Below are 20545 nucleotides of genomic sequence, written 5' to 3' on the forward strand. Positions count from 1 at the left end.
GTATAAACTAAATTATGTTCCTCTCCTTGGGAAGATAGAAAGAGACCTACAGAAATGGAGAGACTTATCGATTACTTTGGAGGGAAGGGTTAACTGTGTCAAAATGAAAGTGATGCCAAGTCTGCAGAACCTTTTTCAATCGCTGCCTATTCTGTTACCTAAAAACTTTTGAAAGTTAATAAACAACCATATTAGACAGTTCTTATGGAATAATAAGGTACCAAGAATTGTACTGGAAAAATTGACATGGGACTACGGGCTGGGAGGACTAAGACTTCCAGATTTCAAAAAATATTACCTAACACAGGTTAGATTTCTCACAGCCTTCTTTACTGAAGATAAACCCTCCCCCCCCCCCCCCCCCCCACCATCTTGGGTTCAAATTTCAGAGATGTGTTTCAGATGTGGGTCTGAGACATAAACTTTTCTACTTGCCACGTGGTCATGCGTGAAAGTGAGGCCGTTTTGTCAAGAAATCCTATAAAAATTAACCAGGATAACAGGAGTGGCCTTCATGGCTGACCCAGAGCTGTATGTACTAGGTAATTTTATGGAACTAAGCAATAAATTGACCAAATATCAAATCTCATTTATAAAAATAGCACTGGCGGTAGGGAAAAAATGTATCGTGATCACTTGGAAGTCTGACTCCCCTCTTCTTATAGCACGATGGACTGCTAAAACGAACAGCTGTACACCTATGGGGGAAACATAACTTAAAGAATATTTTTGTAAAGGTCTGGCAGCTATTCCTGGACCACATAAGGGCCCTGATACAGTAATAAAGAGGAACAAAAGGGGTATAAATGTAACTATATACAAAACATAGTTTCCACAAATGTTCTTTATATACCTAAAATATATGTAAGCTCTGATGGTCAATGGATCTGTATGTGTGGAGGGGGGTGGGGGAGGGAGGGATTGTTTTGCTTTTGTTTTTGTTTGTTGTGTTTATGTAAAAGTTTAATATATTGCATATTTAAAATGTCACTATGTATAATTTTTGAAAAATAATTTAAGTAAAGCTAATGGAGCAACACAAAAGGAGACCATTTGGTCCATCAGTTCTGCCCTTGGTCATTTAATGAGACAACACACTCACAGTTCGGCGGGCAGCAACCTCCTTTGAAGAAGACCGCAGAGCCCACCTCACTGACAAAAGACAAAGGAGGAAAAACCCAACACCCAACCCCAACCCACCAATTTTCCCCTGCAACCGCTGCAACCGTGTCTGCCTGTCCCGCATCGGACTTGTCAGCCACAAACGAGCCTGCAGCTGACGTGGACATTTACCCCTCCATAAATCTTCGTCCGCGAAGCCAAGCCAAAGAAAAGGAAGAAAAGTATCATAGACCCTTCAGCCCAACTTGTCCATGCTGACCAAAATGTCCCTCCTACACTAGTTTCACCTGCCTACACGTGGCCCATAATAGTACCTGCCTCAAGCAGCTTTGCAAGCAGTTTGTTCCATGAATTCACTACCTGTTAAATCACCTTAAACCCATGTTCCCTACTCTTGGCGAAACACTCTGTGAATTTATCTGATCTATTCCTCTCATGATTTTGTATGTCTCTAGGAGATCTATGAGATCCTCCTGGGCTCCAAGCAATAAAACCCCAACCTGTTCAACCTCTCCCTGTAGCTCAGGCCCCTGATCCTGGCAATATCCTCATCAATCTTCTCTGCACCCTCTCCAGCTTGACAACATCTTTCCTTTGGCACGATCACCAAAACTAAACAGAATGCTCCATATGAGGCCTTATCAACATCTGCAATGTGACCTCCTAACTTCTATATTCAATACCCTGACTCATGAATGCCAACTTACCTACCTACTTATAATTCCACATTCAAGGTACCAAGTACCAGTATTCCTAGATCCCGCTGATTTACAATGCTCCCCAGATACATACATTCATCTCTTCCTTGCAATTGTTCTTTCCTTTGAGTTAGTGCTCAATTGTCTTTTAAAAGTATATTCATCTCTATGTTGGCTTTGCCTCAATCTTCAGTTGGCTGAAATGCTGATTCTAAGCCAGTGGATTCTTCATTGGTGATTTTTACTTTTTGGTGAATGGGGCATCCATTCCCTCACCCCCAACTCGACTACATGTCAGCCCCCTGAACAAATTTGAATCCTATTCCTACGAGGAAAGTAAAATGAGATACAAGTCAGCCTGATGTCTTGTAGGCAACACAGGAAGGCTATCAGTGGTTAGCCAAACCAATGTCGGTGGGATAAGCTGGATTGCAGTAGAGTTATGGGGAGGGGGAGAGGGGATCTCATGTGCCAGAGAGAAGCAGGGGAGACAGAGAACCAGAAACACCCAAGCTCATCAAATAATGTAGCATTATTTCTACTCTTGGCCTCAGTAAGTTTCATTTCTACGTACCTTGTTTACTTGGTATTAAGTATCTTGTACAAAAGCAAATGTCCCTGTGCTGTTTGGATTCCACATGTAATAAGAGGGAAGAATCCCTCTTCGTCACCATGTTACCATGGCAGATTTACTGTTCTACCTCACTGATTGGAGGGAGTTAAAATTCCAACTCTGATCAGCCCCTCCACCACCTTGAACCTTCGCTCCAAATATAATTGGTTGCAGTTACTCATTGAGGGTTTTTGGTAGGATCTTCTCAAATCCACACTCCCTACTGCCAAAGACAAGGGAAGAAATACCATTTCCCTCCCAAGTCTCATTCTGACTTGGAAATACATTGTTGTTCCTTCATTATTGCTGGGTACAAATCCAGAATTTCTCTGCTAACACAACCTTCTCATGGCAAATAAGAAAGCACCGTACGTAATGGCCTTATACCTCTGAGGTCCACATCACACGATGATTTGTAAAAATTGCCCTGTTGCTGTGTAAACAGTAAGAGGCTAGATAAATCTAGGTCTAGAATGAGAAAAAAAGATGAAAATGGTTAAATAACTAGGATATAAAAAGATGACATGATTAAAGTGACAGACCGAAGTGTTAACAAGAAACAGAGTAACCTTCCAGGTGAAGAAATGATTATCCAATACTTATATTCCAGCCTCATCATTTCCAATTCAGTGGTGTCTGCTGGTCACAACTTGAGTGGTGTCTTAAATTGCACTAAATTGCACTAAACTGATGCCTTTCTAAGCCAGCCAAGGAGATGAATCACACCATGAAGTTTTACAATCCATCTGCACAGTAGCTGATGAATTTTAAAGTGGCGTTACTGTTCCCAAGTTTTTATTTTGACTGTTGTCCTGAGGATAGTAATGGTTAAAAAAAAAATCGGGATTCTGAATTTAAATGAAAATCTCAAAATTGTATTAATTTAAACATGGGAAATGAAGTACAGATGGACCCTGAGTTTACTTTGCCATTCAGTGAGATCCTGGTTTATTCTGAGCCAGTTTCATTTTACTACCTCTTCCCCATATCCTCGAAATATCTATCAATAAATTCTGCTCTGTGGGTGAGAGATTATATTATGTACATAAATATCTGCAAGCATGATGTATATTGACAGTAGGACATCAGAATAATTATAGAATTGTTGCCTGGAAAGGATCCCCTTAACCATTGAGTTCATGTTGACTCCGAGTCAATTATTTATTTGGATCGATTTAAATTTTTACTCCATGGTCTTTACTGATGGCTGATTTTGTGCATGCACCTCAAATGTTGCACTGAACCACAAATTCCAGATATCACTACATCCCTCCTGTTCCAAAGTTCATAACATTAAGAAAACAATCTTGACTGATATGTTGGATGCCGTGAAGAGAATGCAGCATGTCCAAACTAAACCAAAACCCTGTCTACCCTTGCAGTTGCAGTTGGATATAAAATACACCATGGTTTTTGAAGAATTTAATTTTTTTTTTAAATGTTTTCAAATTTAGACATACCTTCTGCCCCATGAGAGCATATCGCTCAAATACCCCAATTATCTTCCAAACCCCCTACGCTTTTGGAGAGTAGGAGGAACCTGGAACGCCTGGAGCATGTGCTGGGTGGTGTGGATCTTTGATGATCGCTGCTGCTCTCCGACGGCAGTGTCCCCTGTAGATGTTCTTGATGTTGGGGAAGGTTTCGCCTGTGATGTCCTGGGTTGTTTCCAATACCTTTTGCAGGGCTTTATGCTTTGGGGTTTTGGTGTCCCCATACCAGACCGTGATGCAGCCGGAATGTCCTTGCAGACAGCACCAGATTCGAACTGGCGCTGTAATGGTGTTGCACTGACCACAATGCTAACCTTGCCGCCTTTGTTATCGCACTTCTTGCCATGCTAGGCCTTTTCCATAATTTGTTAAAAATATGTCACTGAGCACAAAGCAGCTTGGAATATCCTGTGATTATGAAAGGTGCCATTGAGATTGGTGTTTTCTCCTGGCATGCTTTTGCGATGTGTCTCAACCGTCTATCTCTAGCAAGAGTGATGAAAGAATATTGCTCCCTGTACCATACGGAGGGTGACAGATCGACCTGCCTTTCTACTCCTTTTTGCAGTTTACGGACTTAATTACGGATGTTGAGGTTTCACACAACCTACTGAATTTTTATAAAGAGAACCCCTGTTTCTAATGCCAGGTAATGCAGATATTACACACATCATGTGGAGATTAAAAGGGCTCAGCTAAAATCCTAAGATGCCCCGCTGTTTTCTATATGTATATGAGCCAGAATTTTCAGATTTCAGATTTATTGTCAGAATGCATACATGACATCACATACAACCCTGAGATTTTTTTTCCTGCCAGGGCAGCAGAATTACCACTGATTGGTGGTGCAAAAAAATAAACAAATAAAGAAAAACAAACAAACGGACTGTGCAATACAGAGAGAGAAAAATCCATAAAGTGCAAAAGTACGAGTCCTTAAATGAATTCCTGATTGAGTTTGTCGTTGAGGAGTCTGATGGTGGAAGGGGAGCAGCTGTTCCTGAACCTAGTGGTACGAGTCTTGTGGTACCTCTCTCTCTTTCCTGATGGTAGCAGCGAGAACAGAGCATGTGCTGGGTGGTGTGGATCTTTGATGATCGCTGCTGCTCTCCGACGGCAGTGTCCCCTGTAGATGTTCTTGATGTTGGGGAAGGTTTCGCCTGTGATGTCCTGGGTTGTTTCCACTACCTTTTGCAGGGCTTTATGCTTTGGGGTTTTGGTGTCCCCATACCAGACCGTGATGCAGCCGGTCAGCACACTTTCCACCACACCTCTGTAGAAACTTGCCAAGGTTTCCGATGTCATAATAAACCTTCGCAAACTCTTGAGGAAGTAGAGGCGCTGACATCCTTTCTTCACGTCGCCATTGGTGTGTTGGGTCCAGGAAAGATCCTCCAAGATAGTGACCTCACCCTCTCCCTCTCCACCCCTAAATTGACAGGTTGACTATAACTTCCCATAGACATGGAGCAATATGGTGCATTTCTTGGATGTATATCTGCTGTTGGGCTCAATTTTCTTTTCTTGATGATGACTCGTGACCCTTGGAATAATTGAGAAATGGAGGAAAATTCAGCCCTTACCATCAAGACTTATGCTGGTGGTTCCTGCCAAGCAGGTATACTTCCACCCGCTAAATTGATGATTGTTAAATCTACCAGAGGCACATTCAGCAGGAACCGAAATGTTCAGATATCGGATTGTTTCAATTGGATCAGAATTAATTAAAAAGCAATAATTTTATGTATAGATAAAGAAATTTAAGAGTACATTCTGGTGTTATTGAACACAATTCTATTAAGGCCATTATCCACAAGCCAGTCCCTTGAGGCTGAGAATAAATGGCATGTGCTACAATTTTGGGGGTCCTGAGATGGCTGAAGAGAAGAATGTTGGACTCACAGGTCGGTCACAGGTGGGGCAGGAGGTGGCTGAGTGGATGAGTAGTTTGTGAACCGATACCCCTTTTAACTACTTATGCTGGATTTCCGTGTGCTTCTGACAAACGGACTGAAGGTTTTCAGTGCAAGAGGACACTGATCACTGTTCGTTTCTGGGCTTGAGAACTCGATCTTCAAACAGTTTTTTCCTCAGATAACTAAGGCCTTTTTAGTGCATTGATGACAGTTATGAATTTCATAATCATTATTTGCCTTCATCGAAAATGGTTTCTGAGATTTTGGAAATGGTCCATTATATGTCATCATGTACTTCTATTGTCAGTGTTGTACAGGTTGGCCGAAGATTTGGTTTTATGGATGTTTAGTTTATTTATCTTCTGTGCCTCTGTGCATATGTGCACGTATCTGCAAACTGCAGTGTTAAATTTAGACATAGAGCACGATAACTGATCCTTCTGGCTCACGAGACCATGCCATCCAATTAACCTACAACCCTTGGTATGTTTTGAAGGGTGGGAGGAAACTGGAGCACCTGGAGGAAACCCACGCAGACACAGGGAGAATGTACAAACTCCTTACGGACAGCACCGGATTCGAACCCTGGTCACTGGCATTGTAACAGCGTTGCACTAACGGCTTAGCTAACTGTGCCGCCCTTATGACTAAAGTTGGAAGATCTCTGATTCTAGAATGGAGGCAAGGAAGTTTTCTCATGTGGGCCCCATCATTTAAAATTATGCCATTATGCAGAAGGCATGTGTTGCCTTGACATTGACATCACCCCATTGAGAAATAGAGAACAGATGTGTATAAAAGACAAGCCAAAGAATACACACTCTGGAAGGGCAGTCTAGTAGAGGAAAGGTATCTTCTTCGGATGGGTCTTTGCTGTCAAGAATAACCTTCTCAGCAGCGCCCCACGTGCCTCAAATGTCTTGGGATCCGTCTGATGCATATACAACCCAGTACCATCATTACTACAAACACTGAAACGTCAGAAGTCATGGATAAGAAGAAATTATACTCTGATGTATCTCAGAGCAAGACAGATTGATCCTCTGGTGGCTTCAACGATAAGGTTCAAATTCAAGTTTATTTAATATCCGTTTATATCAGTACAACCTGATGAAACAGCATTCTCCAGTCCATGGTACAAAGCAGCGCAAACACACATTCAGACATAACACTCATACAGACAAGCTATACACACACACACACACACACACACACACACACACACACACACACACATACACACACACACACACACACATACACACACACACACACACACACATACACACACACACACACACACACACACACATACACACACACACACACACACACACACACACACACACACACACGGAACCTATATACATATTAAAATAAATATTATTAATAAATAGTAGAGTCACAGGGAGTTGTTTTAGCAGTTCAACAGTTATTCAGCATTCTCACTGCCTGTTGGAAGAAGCTGTTCCTCAGCTGAGTGAATCTGGCTCTGATACCCCTGTATCTCCTCCCTGACAGGAGTATCTGGAAGACACTGTGGAGATTGACTTCCGATCCAATGATCTACACTAGTGGTTCTCAACCTTTTTCTTTCCACTCACATCCCACTTTAAGTAATCACTATGCCATCAGTGCTCTGTGATTAGTAAGGGATTGCTTAAGGTGGGATGTGAGTGGGAAGGGAAGGTTGAGAATCACTGCTCTCGACCCAATTGTTACTGAAATATTTTGCTTGAGAAAAATTGTCATTGGCCCATTTCCTTTGGAGTTATGAAACCATGTACATAATGAGTCAATTAAGTACAATTAAAACAGTGGTTGTCAAACTTTTTCTTTCCATCCACATACCACCTTAAGCAATTCCTAATCAATCACAGAGCACATGGCATGGGGAATACTTAAAGTGGGATGTGAGTGGAAAGAGAAAGGGTAAGAACCACTGGTCTACAGCAAAGGAGACCAAACTGGGATCGTGAGCCATATGTGGCTCTTTGACGTGAATGTGTGGCTCACAGGGCTATTTTGACCTGTAGTGGTAGTGGGTGCAACTGTGATTGTGGCGTGTGTGGCTGTGTTGTGGGCAATGAGATTAGCGGAGTGTTAGTGTGATCCAGGCCTCCCATCTATCTGATCTCCCAATGCCCCGGCTGCTGCCTCCCTCCTAGGCCCCAGCCGAACTGCCAACCATGAATCCTCGCCTTTGCTGACCACCTATCCTAGCTCCCAACGCCTCGGCCGCCCTCCCATCCGAGTTCTGATGTCCCAGCTGCAGACCCTTGCACTGGGCGCCCACCCATCTGGCCTCCCACCACCCTGATTGCAATTTCTCGCCAAGGTCCCGGCTGCCCGCTCACTGGAATTCCTGACGCCTGGAGAGAGGCAGGTACTTACCACAGTCAGAAGCAGAATGTCTGTAATAGTCAACCCCGTAAATTTTACCCTAAAATTTGGTCCACAAAATTCGACTATTGCATGCATATGTGAGTAAGGTATGTGTACTTTTTTTATTATTGAAACTAATATAAAGTGGCATGAATAAATATTATTATGTACAGGTGTCTCTTAATATTTATATACAATTTTTCAACAAAATGTGTATGCAAGTGTAAAAATGTGCATGTAATTTTTTTTCATGTCTTGCGGCTCTCCAACATCTCAACATCTCTTACATTAAGCAAATTTGGCCACCCCTGCCCAACAGCAGCTGTTGTGATGCAGCCGGCCAGAAACCTCTTGTTAGAGCTCCTGCAGAAAGTTGACATAATGAAGGCTGGTAACGTTGCCCGCCTCAGCATTCTAAGGAAACGCAGTCACTATTGTGCCTTCCTGACAAGTGAGGAAATGTTATATGTTATAAATTTTATTTAAAATTTAGACATACAGCACAATAACAGGCCATTTTGACCCACAAGTCTGTGCCACCCAATTTACACCCCATTAACCCCTGGTACGTTTCGAAAGTTGGGAGACCCTGGGGGAAACCTACGCAGACACAGGGAGAACATACAAACTCCTTACGAACAGCGCGGGATTTGAACCCCGTCCAGACCCGATCATTGGCGCTGTAAAGGTGTTGCTCTAACCGCTACTCCAACCGTGCAATACTATGTCTATATTATTATTAATGGGTGAAAAAGGTCATAATCTCTTGCAAGGTGTGATTGCCAGGTCAAAGTCTGCTGAGTCCTCCCACTGACAAAAGTCTTGAAGTGTGGCCTTGTCATATCAATACTCTGTCAGAGAGACATGAGAAGACCTCAGGACAACACCTCCAATTAGCACCATCAGGCTAACCGTTATGCCAAGTGAAGGGAGGGAAGTTTAGGGGAATTTTTACACTGAGAATTATGGGTGCCTTGCCATGGGTGGCAATTTATGTGAATCTGAGACAAGCACATGAATGAAAGAAAAATAGATGGTTACGAGTTAGGGAGGGCTTCAATTTTTTTTGGGGTAGGTATATACTGGTCAGCACAACATTGTAGGTCAAAGGACCCGTACTGTTCTGTAATGTTCTATATTCTAAAACTTGACCGCTCCAAAGGAGATCTTAAAGTTGGGACTATATACTTTGTCAAAGCATAGTTAAATTTTAATTTGAAAAAAAAAACGCATACAGCACGGTAACAAGCCATTTCGGCCCACAAGCTGGTGCTGCCCAATTACACCAATTAACCTACACCCCCATACACTTTGAACAGTGGGAGAAAACCGAAGCACCCGGGGAAAACCCACGCAGACACGAGGAAAACGTACAAACAGACAGTGCAGGATTCAAACCCCATTCGCTGGCACTGTAACAGTGTTGCATTAAACTTGCTTGTAAGAATTAGATAGAAAGAACTACCCCTCATCCTTGAAAGAGACTGTGGAAGTATAGTTTATATCTCAATGCTTAAAGCTTTTGCTGTTCAAAGTAGAAAGCTGCTTATATTTGAAATTGTATAAATATAGTATTAATTGTTTAAGGTGGGATGTGAGTGGAAAGAAAATGTTTAAAAACCACTGTTTTAATCGTACCTAATTGACTTGTTATGTGCACGGTTTCAGATCTCCAATGGAAATGAGCCAATGACAATTTTTCTCAAGCAAAATATTTCAGTAACAATTGGGTCTAGAGCAGTGATTCTCAACTTTCCCTTCCCACTCACATCCCACCTTAAGCAATCCCTTACTAATCACAGAGCACTGATGGCATAGGGATTACTTAAAGTGGGATGTGTGTGGAAAGAAAAAGGTTGAGAACCACTGGGTCTATATCTTGGAGGGGGGGGGGGGGTGGTGGTGTGACCATCTCCAAGCATCTATTAGGTTTATATCCTTAATGTATGCTAGTATAGCTTTTGATGTCTTCGTTTTTGTCACTGTCTGTGTAGATTTATTCAATATAAGATCTGAACAAAAATTGAAATCTCCTCCAATTAAAACATTGTTTTGTCCCCCAGCTATTTTAAGAAAGACCATTTGTATAAATAGCTCATCATCTGTCTTTGGTGCATGAAGGTTCATTAGTGATCAAGCCTCTGAGTAGATCTTACAGTGTGCTATTATATATCGTCGATTCAGATCCGCTGCTACCTCCTTTACCACCACTGGAACATTTTAATTTGGAATTATACAAAGGCAATATTACTTGTCCCACCCAACATCTTTTTAGTTTGGTATGATCATACTTTGTGAGGTGTGTTTCCTATATGAATGCTATATCTGTCCATTATTTTTTGAGATGTGCCAAAGCTCGCTTTTGTTTAATATGTCTATTCAATCCATTTATATTAATACTCACGAAATGTAATGCCTTATTCATTGATATCTGTGTTTGTGCTTATCTGTCTCTGAAAGCTCACATATGTTCTTCTATAGTCATGTGCATGCCTTACTTCAAGTATTTCTTTCCTTCACACTAGCAGTCCCACTGGAAAAAAACAACCAATTCCCCCTTTACATGCACTAAATTTCCTCCCTTTTATTTTGGTGTCAATAGCTAACCCTTTGGTGCCATTGGTCCCCTTCAGGCCGGGTCCACCTTCCACTCTCATCAAAGCTTTTACCCTTCTATTTGATTCCCTTTCCCCCTCCTCATTGTATATATTTACATTATTTATATCGACTGTCCTTATCTGCTCCTATTATTGTTGCATCCCTTAACTTATGTGCTATATTGCTTTGTTATCCCTCTGCATTGTACAAAAACTGTCAAGAAAAATTATATGATTATTTTCCTTATCCCTTATACCCTTTGTCCCTTAGTGTATTTTCCTTGTTCTTCCATCTCCCCCTCAGGTCCTCATTTCATTTTCCATTGCCTCTCGGGAATCTTTTAAATGTTTTCTTTCTCCCTCTGGCATGTCAATTCATAATGCTGCAGGGTACAAAAGGGCATATCCAATTTTTTTTTGTACATAGGATTCTTTTAATGGTGTTGAATTCTTTCCTTTTCTTGACCAATGCTGCTCTCAAATCAGGGGGAAAGCTGATCCTCACCCTTTCTTCTAACAATGGCCCATCATGCTCCCTGGCCAAGTGAAGTGTCATCTCCTTGTCTTGGTATTTGTGCACTCTTTTCAGTACCGGGCATGGGTGTTGGTTCGGCCCTGGTCAGGGACCAGTAGTTTGGTGGGCCCTCTCACTTACAATGGGCTTGTCATACCCGTTTATTCCCAGGATCTTCGGGGTCTATTTCTCAAAAAAACTCACCAATTTCTGTCCCTCCGCCCCTTCCCTTAGCCCCATAATCCTTAGATTCTGTCGCCTGTTAGAATGTTCCAATGAATCCAGTTTCTCCAGGCGTCTGTATTGTTTTCAATTTTCTCCAGCTTGTCCTCCATGTCCTCCATTTTGTCTTCGGGGGCTGCCATGCAGTTGGTTATAATGGCGAGTGCAGTCTTCACTTCACCCACTCCTTCCATTATCCTTTGGGCCCGCTCATCTAGGGTCCTGGATTTTATTAGCCAGCAATTGCACGATGCCCATTACGGCGCCAATTGTCAACGCTGATCTGCCACTTGCATGCGCCGAGCCCTCTGCCATCATGTTGGTTTCTTCCCGCATCCCATCTCTGCCATACGGAGGCTCTGAAAGTGTTTGTCTCTGCCCGTTGGTCTCCTCTGTTTCTAAGAGGTCTGTTCTGTTCTTCTTGCCCAAGTTTTAATAATTTTTGGGCTTTGTTTCCCCTCTTTTCAGCAGTTTTCAGTCAATTTGCAGGATTGTATTGAGGAGCTCCTGTGGGGTCCATCCGTTCAGCTCCACTGCATCACATGACTCAGGTTTATGACCTAATTTTGAGAGAAATGTTCTCTCGAGCAGCCATTGTCAATGGGGGCCCCAAGGACTCCCCTCCACCCCCCCCCCCCCCACCCCGGCCCACAGCACATTTAAGTAAAAGCCTTGTGACACGCAGTAAATAACTCAAGAGGCTGAGACTGAGTCACTGACCTACAGGCTTTTAGCCTGTCGGCCAGCATTCCAGGATGGTGACCCCAACCCCCCCCCCCCCAATGTGGGCCCGATTGCAGAGAATGCCCCTGCATTGTGGAGGGTGATCTCCAGCAGTTTTGCAAGATTGATCGCTCCTTAACAGAGTCTAACTTACTCTGCTCGAGTAACCTCTGGCGCACGTAGTCAGACCTTATGTTGCAACGTAGGTGTCCCAGATCATGTCCTCTGTATTTTGGGTGGCCGATGCTGCCTGAAAGTTGCACGTCCATACAAGTCCCCGTAAGGCCCAGAGGAAGTCATCGCCCAATTCACCCGGTTGCTCTCTGCAGGTGGCCAGCATACGTCTGGCGTATACTGCGTTAACTTTCTCCCTGTATTGCCCCTTGAGTACATTCATTGCTTCCACATACATGGAGGCATTCCTGGTCATGCGGGAATATTCGGGGTCCGACCCGGGAGAAGAGAAGATTAAATACCAAAAATTGTGAGTAAAATTGACAGGCAGTAAATAACTCAGGCGGCTGAGACTGAGTCACTGGACAGGGACCCGGGCTTTCTGGGTAAGGGTCAGGGTAATGGAAGCTTTGTCCAAGGACAAAAGAGGGAGCGGCCACAGGTACAGTCACAGAACAGGACGGAGCTAGGTAATCAGGAAATCAGCAGTTCACCGCACTTCGTTTTCTTTTCACCTCACATAACACAAATATTTTATTTTATGCTCTTCATGTAGTCGGTAGGAGAAAAGAGAGGAAGAAGCCAACACATGACTGCTTCACAGGGAAGAGGGCCCATAAACTTTGAGGAGAATCCTGGGAAGAGCAGAGCCAAAAAAGGATGAGAATGGCTGCTGTAGAAGATGTTGTTAATTAAAGATGCAAAAGGTTTCTTTAACAAATTCCAACGGAGGAAATTTTCACTTTTTAATTCAAACTTCTATTTTGCAGGGTCGGCGCTAGAAAGTATGTTTGAGGAGGGCATTAGTGATTTTGAGGGGGGCTCATTCAGTTGGGGGGTGGTGCTAGCAGGGACCTTTCAATGGGGGGGTGCGCTAGCTGGGACCTACCCGTCGTTAATGCCATCCGCCCTTCTGACGTGGGGCACGAGGACACTCTTTTTATTACATCAAGCGTCATTACACGCTATTGACACTTGACACACGCTAGTGAGGTGGCCGGGGACAGGTGCACCAACCTAGACACTACTGATGCGGGAGGGAGTGGGGCAGGTCTGACAGCCAGGGATGGGTGCAACTGTATGGGGGGCACAGCACCTCGTTTTGGCGGGGCAATGCCTGCAGATGACCCTTCTCGGCACCGACCCTGCTATTCTGTAAAATTCTTTTCACTCTGAGTTTGCACCTTTTTGCACAATTGCCTCAAATGATGATTGAAAATGTAATCGGGAATTCAATTCTTTTGGTTAAAAAGTGTCTCATGGAGCATAAGCCAAAATGGCTTCAATAATCACAAGAGGGCCCACTCTTTTCTTCACAAAGGTTTAGCTCACTGTTGATAATATTAAAAAACAGGAGAAAGTGTATTTTTATACCACATGACAGAGTGAGATATGTGAATTGTGAATGTGAATTGCTTGTTACCAGGCAACACATTTGAGGAACCATAAATATCAAATGTGTTTAGAGACATGTTCAAAAGCCTAATAGCCTGAATATGCCTGAGATTGTCTGATCTAAGCAGGCTCAGGCCTGATCAGTACTTGGAGGGGAGACCAACTTGGAACACCAGGTGCTGTAGGTTTCTGTAAGGGGAGCTGGACCATGTGGTGACTCTCTGTCTGCCTTACGGTAGACAAAGGTTAAAGAATTTCATGTATGTTATATTCTAAATGTAGTGTTACATGACAATAGTGGAACCTTTACCTTTAAAGTAGGGTTAAGTTGCATGTATTTTTATTGCAGGAGGATTCTGTGGCAGTTTCCGAAGGGTGAAGGAAAACTCAGAAATCTGAAGCCATGAGGTACATTTAGATTTTCACGCAGTCTTTTTTTTTGTTCTACTTGTAGGAGAATTGAATGATATCAAACATAGAAACATAGAAGATAGGAGCAGGAGTAGGTCATTCGACCCTTCGAGCCTGCTCCGCCATTCAACGAGATCATGGCTGATCTTAAAGTTCAGTACCCCGTCCCCGCCTTCTCTCCGTAACCTTTAATACCCTTATACTTTACCTTTAATACCTTTAACCTTTAATACCCTTAACAATCCTTCTCTCCGTAACCTTTAATACCCTTATACTTTACCTTTAATACCCTTAATCTTTAATACCCTTATGTCCAACTTCTGTGGGACACTGCTGGTCATAGAGTCAGGAAAGCAACCTTCTACTATTACACTGTGTCTCCTTTTACTTAGCCAGTTTTGAATCCAATTGGCCAGATCTCCTATCATTCCATGTGAATTAATGTCCCAGATGGAAATGCCTGAGGGGCCTTGTTAAAGATCTTGTTAAAATCCATTGATTCCTACACCGTTCACCATCCAGCTCTCATAATTTCTCTTGGTCACCTTTTCAAAGAGCTCTCTCAGATTTCCAACACTAAAAGCCATCTAATCAATCGTGTTTACCCAAATCCTGGGTGATTCTGAACCTCAGAATTCACTCCAGTAACTTTCCCACCTACTGATGCATTCGAAATGTACCAGGGTTTTCGGTCAATTAGGTGTAAATCGGGCAGCACCGGCTTGTGGGCCAAAATGGCCTGTTACCGTGCTGTATGTCTACATTTAAATTTAAATTTTAAAAATAAAAGTCAAATTAAAAATTTTAAAAATTAAAATTTACAAAATTAAATTAAATGAAAATGAAATCCTGGAGCAATGTTAATATTTTACTGTCAAATAAAATTGACTATTTTACCAGAGCTTGTGTTTTAGTGATATGAGGGGGAAACAAATGGTAACATTTAGGGAAGAGGTGGGAGTTTCAAATGGAATTAATTGCTAAAAGACACCTTTATCATTTTTTAATCTGGTGAGATGGAGTAAAAGTGATAGGAATATCTTTCAAACGGTTAAAAGATTAACGTGTTAACCAACAATGGAATTTACACAGGAATTTTCACTGCCAGAACAGTTAACTTCACCACTATTATCAGATTAGTTAGATGTCATATGACCAAATTCAATGCAAGTTACATCTAACTATAACTTTCTAATTAGACACGTGTAAGTATGAAACCTCTAATATTTCTGTTTGTTAGCAATACTCGGCAAATTTAAGTGCACAATGCAATGTTACTAAAACCAAGGAACTAATTGTAGAATTTATTAAGGAAAAACCAGAGATCCAGTGATCACTGGGGGATCAGAGGTGGAGAGGGTGAGGAAATTTAAATTCTCGGGAGTCACTACCTCGGAGGACCTTTCCTGGACCCAACACACCAACGGGGCATCGTGATGAAAGCTTCTACTTCCTTATGAGTTCACTGAGTTTACATGCAACTTAACCCTACTTTAAAGGAAACCCTGGCAAACCTCTACAGATGTGTCATGAAAAATGTGCTGTCCGGCTGCATCGCGGCCTGGTATGGAGGCACTAATACCCCTGAGTGGAAAGCTGTGCAAAATGTAGTAGGCACAGCCCAGTACATCACAGGCTAAACTCTTCCCACCATCGAGAACATCTACAGGGAACACTGCCATAAGAGAGCAGCAGCAATCATTAAGGACGCACACCACCCAGCACACACTCTGTTCTCGTTGCTACCATCAAGAATCAGAATCAGAATAAAGTTTTATTATCATGAGTATATGTCATGAAATTTGTTGTTTCGTGGCAGCAGGTGCAAAAATGACTGTAAATTACATTTCTATAAATGCATTATTTTTCAAAAGAATAATTAATTAAAAGAAGTGAGGTAGTGTCTGTGGTTCATTGTGTGTTCAGAAATCTGATGGTGGAGATGTTTTGTGACATTGGGTGTCGTCTTTCCTGATGGTAGCAGTGAGAAAAGGCATGGGCTGGGTGGTGAGGGTCCTTGATGATGGAAGCTGCTTTCTTGACCTTATTGGAGTGAGGACTGATGCCCGTAATGTTGCTGGTTGAGTTCACAACTCTCTGTAGCCTTTTCCCGCCTTGTGCATTGGCACCATCGTTCCAGACAATGATGCAACCAGTCAGAATGCTCTCCAATGTACACCGGTAGAAATTTGAAAGAGTCTTTGAAAGAGGTGTAGGTACCACAAGACTCACACCCACCAGGTTCAGGAACAGCTGCTCCCTCTCCACCATCAGTCTCCTCAACAACAAACTCAATCAGGCACTCATTTACTTTGCACCTTATTTATTACTGAATTTTTTTTTGTATTACCTAATCAGTCTGTTTACATTTCTCTCTTTTATATACATATTTTCTTTCTTGAGTACAGTTTGCAGTTACCGTGTACAGTTATAAATAGAATTTCTGCCGCACCTGCAGGAAAAGGAATCTCAGGGTTGCATGTGATGTCATGTATGTACTCTGACAATAAACCTGAAATCTGAAACAAAAGAAATGGCGGATGTGGGGATCTTGCTGGAATGGTCCGTCATGGCTTTGGGTCAGGATCCTCCATCGAGACTAAGGATGGGAGGGGTGATATCAAATATGTTCAAGGGAAGAAAAGAGGGGAAGCTGAGGAGGGGCTGTCTTGATAGGGTATTGGATAGAAGGCAGGAGATGGAGAAATAGGTGGAGGGAGATGCTCTCGGAGATGTGGAGAGAAATTTAGAGAAAACAATAAAAAGGGGGTTATGAAAGAAAAGATAGAAATGGTTTCTTGACAAATGATTCCTGCGCCCTTTAGCTGAGGTACATGGATTATGTCCTGCAGTTGTTATTTTGCTTGAAAATGTTGATACCAGCCCACATCCAACCAAACCCAATCCCCACAGTTCATCTGTCTATCCTTGCTCTCTGACTTTTACCTCCCAAAGGAGACACAAAAGAAACAAGAATGCTAAGTTTCACATGAATCGAATTAATTTTGTACTTAACCTCTAATGGCCTCGAAGAAGGACATTTGGCCCATTGGGTCCATGCCATCCGCTTGTGGAGCAATCTCATTTGACCCATTCACCCCCACCCCCTCCACATTATACCAATGCCACAGTCTCTTTCACTCATGAACATTAATTCCTCTTTGATCCTTTTTCACATTAATGTTCACAAAGAGATATTTTACCAACCTGCCTGGCTTTGGTATGGAACTGTGGTCCCGGCAACTGTGATGCTACTCTAGCTCAGATCATGTTTGAAAAGTAATCAAATTCAGTAAAACCCCTGGTATCTGGCATCTATGGGGATTAGTAGATGATAGATAAGTGAATTTTCCGGTTGCTTGAGATTGCATGTTGTGTAATTGGTGAACTAACAGTGAGGTGCACCAATTTTAAACTTCCGTATTTTTTACCTATTCCCTGATTTTTTTTGCCAGTTGCTTGAATTCTGGATAACAGGGGTTTTACTGTATCTTTTATACTGATATCACTGCACTTGGCTGATAACTCTTATGGTAGATTGACAAGAAGTTAAGTTGAAGTATTGTAATGGATACAACATATGCAAGACTCTGAAACAGATAATACATATGTTTTTCCTTTGGGTGAGTCCCCCTCCTGTGTTTTACAGTGTTTGTGTTTGAGCTCAAAGCTCCTATCCTGCCTCATTACTCTTCGATATGATTAGCCTGAGCACAGTTGGCAGCTTGCCGTTGCTTTCTTTATTTATCAACATGCAATAAGCCAAATTATTTTCCACCAGCTTACAAGCTTTGTGTCTTCATGCCATTGCTCAGCAGGGAACTAGCCAAGCCGTCGCTGCAGTTGGCCCTTGCCATATCATGTATCGCTTGTCATGTTGCGTGATGTGACAGGAGCTGTAGAGAAGGACAGAAAGAAGCCGAAATAGTTTTGGAGAAAGAGGGTGGTGTCCTTCTCTGGCGACAGACCTTCGCTGAGGATCAGTAAACCTTATGAAAATATCAGATTCAACTGGGAGTTTGGGAGTTGCGAGACTGCTGTAGGATGACAATGTCTTTCCAGCCTTTGAAAATATGAACGCCCAGGCTACAAAAGGACGCCATCCGCATATGGAAAAGAAATGTTCTGGCAATTTGAGATAGTGAAAGGATTTTGCAGGGAATGTTTACTGTTTCATTCCCTCACAGTCGGAGAAAGAGAAGCAAAAGAGAGTCCCCCCAGAGTCATTGAATCTCCATAGATTCGCCCCTAGCGCTTCCGCAGCCTCCATAGCCGCACAGAGTCCACTCCAAACAATTGGCAACCTGAGCTCCTGATCCGAACCTCCGACACGGTCAGGGACCCTTCAGCTCCCTCAGCACCCTCGGGTATCCTGGTTCCTGTACCTGGTACCCCTCCAGCCAGTTTCCAGCAGTTGGTGTGATACCTGCCTTGTATCATCAGAGCTTGCTGACTGATGTTCCCCAGTCACAGAGCCCCTGTTCTCTGTTCTCTGCTCTCTGTGGGTCCATACCTCAGTGGCAGCCCTGCCGTATTGGCAGCGCCACCATTTTCTTTTATTAACAGCTTTGCTATTTTTACAGACATGAGCAATCTCTCTCCAGATTTGATCCTCTATCTCCCAATTACTTTTGTACATACCCATCAAGCTGACTACTTCTTTTCGGTTCTTTATCTCCACCCTCACTGCCTCATACAATGGTTCTACAAAATGTCCTCAAAAGACTACAGTGAATAATATTGCAACCTCCCACCCCACTATCCCTATCACACTGATGTCAGGTCACTCGTCTGAGTGCCACTGGTACCATGTAACCCAATACTACCTGTCACATGGTTGGGTGGTCAGCGACTAAACAGGCTTCCCTACCAGGCTTGCCTGGTGCGGAGGGTGGCTAGACACCCTGCACAATGAAGAACAAGACCTGTCAAAGGACAGACGAGCCCTCTTATAGGGTCAACGGCCATCTAGAAAACATAGGCCATGAAGCGCGGAAAGGGTGCCCCTTGCATCGAAGCTCGGTCTGGCCATTCACTGCAACAGAACTTCCCCAGCCATCTTGGACCTCACCAGGCTGTAGGATCCGGGACAGGATGTCGAGAGGGTGGGTCTGGACTTGTGCAAACCCCTACTCACTTAAAATTCATTCACACACATTCTGTACCTTTCTGAGGTGTGGGGTATAAACCCCACAAACTGACTGAAAGGAACCATCATCACCCCTACAGGATGGATCGCCAGAAGAAGATCACATCAGTAATTAATGTACTCTGGAACATTGAGGTGCCAGTCCTGATCTTCCTTCAACTATGTCTCCATTTTGGCTATGTTATCCCATTGTACTTTACTTATCCATGCTCTGTGTTCATCTACTTCCCCATTCAAGTTTCTTGCATTAAAGTAAACACAACAAATTTTACCCACATCACCTTGACAGCCTGGCTGATTCAACCCACTTCCTTTGGCTTCCTCGCTATTCTTAACCTTTCCAGTAGCTCTCTCTCCATCTTGGATCTCAACTCCCTGCCATACTAGTTGAAAGCCTCCTGTGTGAATCTAACAAATCTCTGCTGGAATATTGCTCCCTTTCATCCTTAAAACATCTCGAAAGTCTCACACAAGCAAAGAACTGCTGGAGGAACTCAGCAGGTCAGACAACATCCACGAGAAGAAATTATCAGTCAATGTTTTGAGTGTGAACCCTCCATCAAGGCTAATCGAATATTTTCCCCTACTTGCCTTGAAATGGCTTTATTGTTTTATTACATCAGGATTCATTGATCGTGATTTTCCATTAACGAGCCCTTTCTCACTTTTATCATCTCATCGGCTGGGACTCGCCATCCTTGTTAAAGTGAGCCACAGTATCAGGAACTCGTTGGTGCGTGTCTCAGTTAATTAGGAAGATGCCAATCCTGTTGCTCTTTAGTTCCACCACTTCCAACAGCCCAGAAACATTTCAACTTCAGCGTGTGAATTCCAGCAGGTCTAGTTTACTCTCTGCACTTCTTCATGCAGCTTTGCGGTTGCTTTCTATTCCAATTTCTCCCTCAGACACAAGACACTTTATTTTTCAATGCACAAGGCATATAAAATTAACGTTCCTTGACCTGGATTAGGGCAATGGGAGGCGTTTCCACAGGGAGGTGGTGTGGCAAATTTGGATTTGATGGAGGCTGGTTTTATAAAGAAATTGACTTCCAACTTCCCCCCAGCTTCAGTGGAGGGCCTCTTCCTTGGAACAGTTCATTGTGTCTGAATCCTATGCCAAAACCAAGCCG

At 42.9% G+C, this 20545-nt stretch overlaps 1 protein-coding gene across 2 annotated transcripts in view; it reads left to right on the forward strand.

Annotated features, from left to right (window-relative positions):
- The window catches only part of LOC138747523 (thyroid hormone receptor alpha), a 471266-nt gene that overhangs the window by 129338 nt on the left and 321383 nt on the right, over positions 1-20545 (forward strand). For both annotated transcript variants that reach the window (XM_069906806.1, XM_069906805.1), the window contains one exon: positions 14202-14260. The gene's annotated coding sequence lies outside the window, so the exon portion shown is untranslated. The remainder of the gene's footprint in view (positions 1-14201; positions 14261-20545) is intronic.

The sequence above is a fragment of the Narcine bancroftii genome, chromosome 12 (genome assembly GCF_036971445.1).
Source record: "Narcine bancroftii isolate sNarBan1 chromosome 12, sNarBan1.hap1, whole genome shotgun sequence".
Classification (NCBI taxonomy): domain Eukaryota; kingdom Metazoa; phylum Chordata; class Chondrichthyes; order Torpediniformes; family Narcinidae; genus Narcine; species Narcine bancroftii.